At 47.2% G+C, this 8,066-nt stretch overlaps 1 protein-coding gene across 3 annotated transcripts in view; it reads left to right on the top strand.

Annotated features, from left to right (window-relative positions):
* Nucleotides 1-262: 262 nt before the first annotated feature.
* LOC121279053 (myelin basic protein-like) overlaps nt 263-8,066 on the top strand; it is a 207,759-nt gene continuing 199,955 nt past the window's right edge. For 2 of the 3 annotated variants that reach the window (XM_041189882.1, XM_041189886.1), the window contains exon 1: nt 263-448. The gene's annotated coding sequence lies outside the window, so the exon portion shown is untranslated. The remainder of the gene's footprint in view (nt 449-8,066) is intronic. The other variant, XM_041189881.1, reaches the window with a different exon arrangement.

Genomic DNA, 8,066 nt, shown 5'->3' with positions numbered 1-8,066 from the left:
GTAAAATCAGTGTGCGATGATAAGGAAATATACACACACATACATATATATATATATATGTGCAAAAATCAACACAGAGTTGCTGGAACCAGAAAACCACGGGAATATGTTGTAGCTGCCTCTCAATGGAAAGTTGTGTTGCTACACGTTAGCTTGGGAGCAGTGATGTTAGCTCTGTTAGCAGGTCTTGGCTGTTTTCAGTTGCTGATTGGCTGCGCTTCATGGGCTATCTTCCCCCACCCAGTCTTTACATAGTACAGTACCTTGATAGAGAGAGAGAGAAAAACAGGAAGTGTACAGCATTACAAGCCACAAATGAAAGTCCGCTGAGCGACGACGCTTCTGAGGCGGTTTCGAGCCAAGCTTGTACTGATGAAAATTACTATTGACATCGGTGAGACAGCTCCGGGGTGTTTGATGCATCGTTTCAGAGTCCAGGAGAGATCGGGTACGTTGTGAGGGAGGGAGGGAGGGGGGAAACCCATCCAGGTCGCGATAACCTATTGCAAATATAGTGAGGGATGGGGAGGTGACAGGGACGAGCAAGCCTGGTACACATGGAGAGGGGATCGCTTTGATTCTTCTTTCTTTGCCTGTTAAGAGTTCCTCTTGGGTTGGCCGATTTTGATATGTGCGTGCGTGTGTGTGTGTGTGTGTGTGTGGATGGGTGGGTGTGTGTTTGTTATAGAGCAAGCTCGGGAACATTGTGCAACAAATAGACACGGGAACCACCTCTGTGCTCTTACCAGAGCTTATGCAGCCTACTGCAATCCCGCCTGTCTCCAGCCTCCAGTGCTTTGCAGGGAAAGCCAGGACACAATAGTCTTCAGAAGCAGCCAAAGGACAGCCCATGTGTGTTGTCTTGTGTGTGTATTGTGTTTTGGTTTTTTTTTACAAAATTACTGTCAGTCTTTGTATTGGACCCTTCAACATGCAGTTTCCGGTTAGCGACATGGCGTTTCAAGTTTATGTCAATCTTGAGTGAAAGACTGAGCCTGATTTGCTTTTTCTCTCTTTTTTTTAAAACACTCCTTTTCTAAGACCTACCTGTTTTCCTGCCGGTTGTAACCTTTTTTTTTCCCCACCGTCCTGCTCCGCCATGACTTTGCTCACATGCCTGTCTCTCCTGAATAGGGTCGCCGCTGGTCACAGAATCTTTACAGTGCCCTTCGGCCCAGCGAGTCTCCTGCTGGCTCGCCCGAAAGACCATTCTTTCTTGAGTGGGGGATTGTTTCTCAATGTTTGCCCTGTCCAAGGTGTAGAGAGAGAGAGCTTGTTCTCCAACAAGACTGCCTTGCAAAACCAGCAGGTTCACAACTTAGGGTTTTCCCCCCTCCCTCCCATGCAATTCACTTTTGTCTCCCAGCTTCATTAATTAAAGTGCTTTGCAGTTCAACACAAACAGCAACTCCTTCTCCACTACCACATGGGTAAGGTGATTTCTGGGAAGAGGCCTGCTTATTGACAGTTCCAAGGTGAACTTTTGACCTTTTTTTTTTAAAAGAGAAAAAAATAATCCCAGGTTAGCATCCAGATGGTGCCAGGTCCTTCTATTCTGTGAAAGGAAATTTACAGCCTTGAGAGATATGATTCTAACATGTTGGGAGCAAATCAAATCAAAGTGTTGACCTAGCTTGTTCTTGAGTTGTGTTGGAAAATATCTGGTGGGAGGAGGGAAATAAGTATTCTCCTTCCTAGCGGCCCCTTGGGATTGGGTATCTAATATTGCCGCTGCTCACTTGTTTCATCTTGACCATTTATTTTCTTTTGTGGGAAATGGGACTTGGATGTATGTGACTTGCTGAAATTTAGATATGTTTTCGAGGGAAGGCTGCACTTAAAGTGGAAGGTGGGTGAAGCATGTACAGTTCCTGGTGAGAGCTCTGCTGGTTTAACTCTTTGGGGAAAGACCCGACCTGACTCTGCATGCAGTGAAAAGGTCCTGCCTTTGCCCATGGCCAAGAATGAGCCAGTGAAGGCTCACCATATTTAGAAGATGCTGCATTTCTGGCTGTAGTGTTTACAGCAGCAATCTGATAAGTCTTCAAATCCCCTTCCTGGCCTCACCCTCTTGTGTCTCTAACCTCCTACAGCCCTTGGGCATCTGTATGCCTCCAATTCTGGCTCTTGTGCAAATCTGATTTCCCTTCACTGTGCTATTGGTGTCTGTGCCATTAGCTGTCGAGTTCCTAATCGCCTGGAGTTCCCTCCCTCGAAACCCCTCTAACTCTTTAGCTGTCTTTTCTCTTTTTTTTAAGGCAGCCTTTGACCAAGCTTTGGTCTCAAGTCCTAATATCACTGCGGCTCTTGTCAAATTTTATTTACTTATGCTGCCTTGGGATGTTTTGCAGTTGCTTTTTAAACATAATGGCCAGAATTTTGAAACTGCCCGCTGCCCGAGATTGGCCCCCGATCGCGATTTCATTTTCAGCAAGGCATGCCGAATGTGAATGGCAGCTCCCCAGTGGTTGGGCTGGGGCCTGTTGGCTGCCGGATCTAATGGTGACCCGGCGGTCGGTTTAAAACCAGCACAATCGGACCCTGGAAGGCTGCCCACGATGATGACATTTTCAGTGTTGTCAGCAGGAGAGTAAAATTTATAGATTCCAGTACGGCTGCAGATGGGAGGGTTTCTGATGAGTGCCTCTCGGTCCTCCCTGGAGGAGGTGGCTGCCAGGAGGGACATCCTTATCCCCAGAGATGGAAGGAGGAGGCCACTGCACCTTACAAAAAGAGCCATGATGTTGTGCGGCGCACCTGGGTCCAGTGCCCTGTGAGGTTTAATGACCTGCGCTCAGGATGGATGAGTACCACGTTGGCATGGATCAGTGTGGTGAAGTGTTGGGGGCTGGCCGTCCTCCTGTTAGAGTTGAATGCCAATTGTCAATGACGCAGGAGCTGGCCAAGGGGTTGAGCCTATTCTTTTCATGAGAAGATGGCCCATAACAATGTTGAAAGGTCGCGGACCGGGAGAGGTCCTTCTGACCTCTTAATCCTATCCAGAAAGGGGCTTTGGAGCGCGACAGGCGCCACACACCTTGGTCAACTGGCCACAGAGAGGCTGGGACATCAGACAAAGCTAAGAGTGCAGTGCACAGAGGTGAGAGTTTCAGATGGTGCAAACATTCTTGTGTAGTCTCATCATTAATGCCTCGAAACTGGATTCCCCATTGATCATTGAAAGATGATGGCACCATGATGCAGATCTCCGTTGTCTCATCAGGGTGCCTGGCATGCGCAGTGACAGTGTGATCACTTTAATGACATGTCCTTGTTCTCCCTGGGGTTTGCCATCACGCACCCAATCACAGAACCCTGAAGACCAACCCCTGATGCCAGAGGACCATTGTGCACCAGAGGTACCTGTGTCACACCTGCTCTCTGAACCAGGCACCAGCACAGATACCAGCACCTCAGTGGGCATTAGATCTTCAGCTAGAATGTTGGTGCACAACGACGAGGGCACTTTGCACTTGCTTGAAGTGTAGGCGGAGGCAGAGAGTGCCAAGAGCGCTGGCAGTCAGAAGACTCCTGGAGACCAGGGCGATGCTGAGTCAAAGGCAGATGATGAGCCTCTGGAGGTGTCCATTAGGCAGCAGATGCTGGATGTCCAGTGGGATGTGTGGGAGGATCTGGTGAAGATCCATGAGGGTCTGCGTGACATGGTCTCTGCTGTGGAGGAGTCCATGCGGAACATAAGCACTGCGTTGACCCTCGTGGCCGAGCGCACTGCCTCATTCATTGAGAGAGTGGTGACTCTCATGGAGATGCAGCTCCAGAAACAGAATCAGGGGCTCCTGGGGTTATGCTCGGACCTGCAAGCCCTCACACAGGCAATTTGTGTCCATGTGGGAGAAGGATGAGGTACCCAGTATCCCAGCTAGGTCCCTGTCCATCAATGGTGAGCAGGGAGGACTAGAGCGACCTCGCGTTGGTGCATGAGCTGCTTGTTGTCTCTGTGGGCTCCTCTCAGGGCACTCTGGATGATGGCAGCAGCTGCTCCATCCCTCTGCCAGTGACTGTGCAATCTGATGAGGCTGCGGCCACTGGAGAGATGCCAGCTGTGGTACTGGCCACTCCCTCCCAGGCGGGGCCAGCACAGGCTCCACTGGCCAGAGGAAGACTGCCAAGGTCATCAAGGCCAAAAGGACTGCAGAGTCAGCAGGCTGTCTCCAATGCCGGTTCTAGCGCGGGGCAGGCACCAAGATATAGCACTCTCAAACGTCAGTTTAAGGCACCAAGAGCACAAGTGGGACTGGTCATGGGTGATCTTCTGTTGTGCAATGTTTTGTTTAATTTAACTAGTCTGGCATTGAAGACCAGAGAAAGTTTTGTTAATTTGTTTTGCCTGTCAACATGAGATAAATTTTCTTTTGTCGTATTGGCCTGAGTATGCTTCACCGTTTTTATTTAATGTGATGCAGAGTACGCCAGTATGTAATGCTGGATGTGGGTGGCTTGAAACTTTATTGCACAGGCACTGAGTGGACTTTGGGATGTCTTAATGGCCATTTCAGACATCCAGTATTGAGGCGGCAGTGCCGGCATGAGGTGGTAGCGCTTATTTGCCAGCCTAGCCGAAGGAGCGTTGGATCAAGGTGTCCCTGGCGCTGAAGGTTACAGAGGTCTGCCCTCAGCGTTCTACTCACTGTGCTTCTCTTCTGACTCACTACTGGATTCACTCTCTGGCTTGTGGAGCTGTATCAAGATTCTCTTCCTCCAGTGGATCCCCCCTTGCCAGTGCCAGATCGTGGAGAGCGCAGCATGCGACCATTATCAGTGACACCTGCTCGGGGTGTTTATCATAGCGGTCCCTCTGAATAGTCCATGCATCGGAAACGAGTCTTCAGAAGACGTATGGTCCTCTCTATCACTATCCTTGTTATACCTCTGTACTTGGGTGGTGAGAGGCGTCATAAGCCACCTTTTTAGTGGATAGCCCTTGTCAAACAGCAGCCATCCATCCAGCCGGACTGGAGCACTGAAGAGTCTCGGCACCTGGGAGTGTCTCAGGATGTATGCTTCAGACTTGCACAGATTTGCAGAATCTGAATCCTATCTGCACTATCTGCACATTCATGGAGTGGAATAACTTCCTGTTAACAAAGGCACCCGGCTGAGCCGCTAGTGCCTTAATGGCCATACGTGTGCAGTTGATAGCACCCTGGATGCAGGGGAACCCAGCAATTGCTGCAAAGCCTCCAGCTTGTTCAGCCTGGCTGGCCTCATCTTGAAAAGATGGAAGCAATAAATGCTGGCTTAGCCAGCAATGTCCATATCCTGTAAACAATTTTTTTTTTAATGTAGGAAGCATGACATGACAGCCAATTTGTGCACAGCAAGCTTCCACAAACAGCAGTAAAATGACTACATCATCTGTTTTAAGCCTTGGCTGAAGGATGAATATTTAGCTGGACACCGGGGTAAACTTTCCCCACTCTTCTGTAAAGTAGTGGCCTTGGGATCTTTTACACCCACCTGAAAGGGCAGATGGGGCCTTGGTTTAATATCTCATCTGAAAGAAGGCACCTCAGACCGGGCAGCAGTCCCTCCAGAAGTGCTGGCCTAGGTTTTGTGCTCAAGCCTCTGGGCAGGAGCTTGACTCCATGACCTTTTGGCTCTGAGGCAGGAGTGCCACCAAGGTGACACCTTCTTTATTTAAAAACAACTGCTACTAATTAAGATCAGATATATGCATTTCCCCAGAGAACTTCGGCTAGAACAGAGGTTAAGTTTTAAAGTCTGTGCTATCAGGAATTAAAATACATTGGGAGCTAGAGTTCATGACAGCAGACAATGTGTCAACAACAGCCCCATCTTTCCTCCCCCACCCACCCCAGTAATTAGCTCCACCTCCTCTCTGCAATTAGCTCTGTTTTTAGTACCGAGATATGATTCCTCATTAATTAACCTTTACCTACCTGATGCTAGCCATACACTCTACTCAAGCAGATAGGGATATGTCAGGGGAGAGTGCCACTATATCCTATGAGATAGTGATGGCTGGGTTCCAATGATTTGCACATTCCAATTATTTGCCCAGTCAGCAGCAGAATAGTTTGTGTCTACCGAAATCCCGGAAATAAGAAAAACTTGAAAAATGATAGATCTCCCAATCCTTGATGTTCACATTAATCTTGTACATGGATTTTTTTTTTAACTACAGTGCTCCTTGCACATGGGCAAATATTTCTGATGGGTATAAACTATTGAAAAAGTAGTACAATACTAGTTACATCTTGTGTCACCATTTATTAAATATGTAGAACCATAAGTTTCAGTGTAAATTCCACCCATGTATGGTTCCCTGTGGTAGAAATGTTTAGTGTTCATAGTTACTAAATCACATTTACTTCCAAGGTTGCATTTTAACCTTGAGGTGCCCAACATGATAGGCCTAGTAGTTCTGATGGATTACATTCCTGTGGTGTTTACTGTACACATCATTTAAGCGGGGAGTGGGGCTACTTGCTCCAACTGAAAGATTTATCAGTGTGATGCATTGATGAGCTTGGATGATAATTCATAGTTAACACTTCACTTTTTAAAGAGGAACACATTGCATTTCTACTGCACCTTTCATGACCTCAGGGTGACCTAAAATACTTCTGAACTGTAGTCACTGTTATAATATAGGAAATAATGCAACCAATTTACACACAGCAAGCTCCCTCAAACTACAATGTGATAATCAGATCAGTTTTTTAGTGGCCTTGGTTGAGGCATAAGTATCGACCAGGAGACTGGAAGAATCTTTGGATTCTGGGAGGTCAGATGAAGTCTAACCCTCAGCCAGCACCTCTGTGCATTGCTCCTTCAGTGCTGCATACAAACATATGAACAAGAAGCAGGAGTAAGCCATTCAGCCCCTCGAGCCTGCTCCGCCATTTAATAAGATCATGGCTGATCTGATAGTAACCTGAAATATGCATTCCACCTACCCCCGATAACCTGTCACCTCCTTACTTACCAGGAATCTATCCACCTCTGCATTAAAAATATTCAAAGACTTTGGAACTCTCTTCTTGAAAAGGTGGAAGCAAAGACTCTCAACCTTCAGAAAAAATTTCATCCCACCCCTGTTTTAAATGGGCGAGCCCTTATTTTTAAACAGTGACCCCTAGTTCTAGATTCTCCAACAAGAGGAAACATCCTTTCCACACCCATCCTGTCAAGACCCCTCTGTGTCAGTCTAGATTGTGGTCAAGTCCCTGGAGTAGGACCTCAACACACATCCTTCTGACTCAGGAGTGAGTGCTACCACTGAGTCACCGTTCCCTCTTTATGGGGATGTGGATTTTTAACATCTAGTTACGTGCTTAGTCACACCGGTGGCTTTGCAGTTGGAATTCCACAACCTCCTTTTAATTAGCTCATCTCCTCACTCATCCAAATGCAACCAACTGCAATGAGTCCAACAGACATAGTCATTTCCTCTTGGGAACCCTTATTCCAATGTGTGAACTCCTTTTGATACAGTTTAATGTGGCATTTCACAACAGCTTGTATTTATATGGTGCCTTTAACATAGTAAAACATCCCAAGATGCTTTACATGAGCACCAATGGACAGAATTCAAGACTAAGCTATATTGGGAGATTTTCAGACAGGTGACAAAAGCTTGGTCAAATAGGTAGATTTTAAGGAGTGTCTTTAAAGAGGAAAGGAGAGTGGAAAAGGTTAGGAACTGAATTCCAGAGCTTAGAACCTTGGCTGCTGAAGGTATGACCATTCAGATGTACAAAAAACTAGAATTGGAGGAATGCAATGATCTTGGGCTGGAAGAGGTTAGAGATAGGGAGAGGCGAGGCCATAAAGGATTTTGAAAACTGGACAGGAACATTAAACTCAGAGTTGCTGGACTGGGAGCTATTGTAGGTCGATGAGTGAACGGGACTTGGTACAAGTTAGAATATGGACGGCAGAATTCTGGGTGAGCTCAAGTTTACAAAGGGTGCAAGGCCATCCAGGTGTGTGCTGGAATAGTCAAGTCTACAGGTAACTAAGGCCTGGTGCGTGCTTCAAATAGAGATAACCTACAACCAGGGCCCCAGAGGCAGGTGATG

The sequence above is a fragment of the Carcharodon carcharias genome, chromosome 6 (assembly GCF_017639515.1).
Source record: "Carcharodon carcharias isolate sCarCar2 chromosome 6, sCarCar2.pri, whole genome shotgun sequence".
Lineage (NCBI taxonomy): Eukaryota > Metazoa > Chordata > Chondrichthyes > Lamniformes > Lamnidae > Carcharodon > Carcharodon carcharias.
The sequence above is the reverse complement of the archived record's forward strand: the minus strand, read 5'-3'. Positions and strand labels throughout refer to the sequence as shown.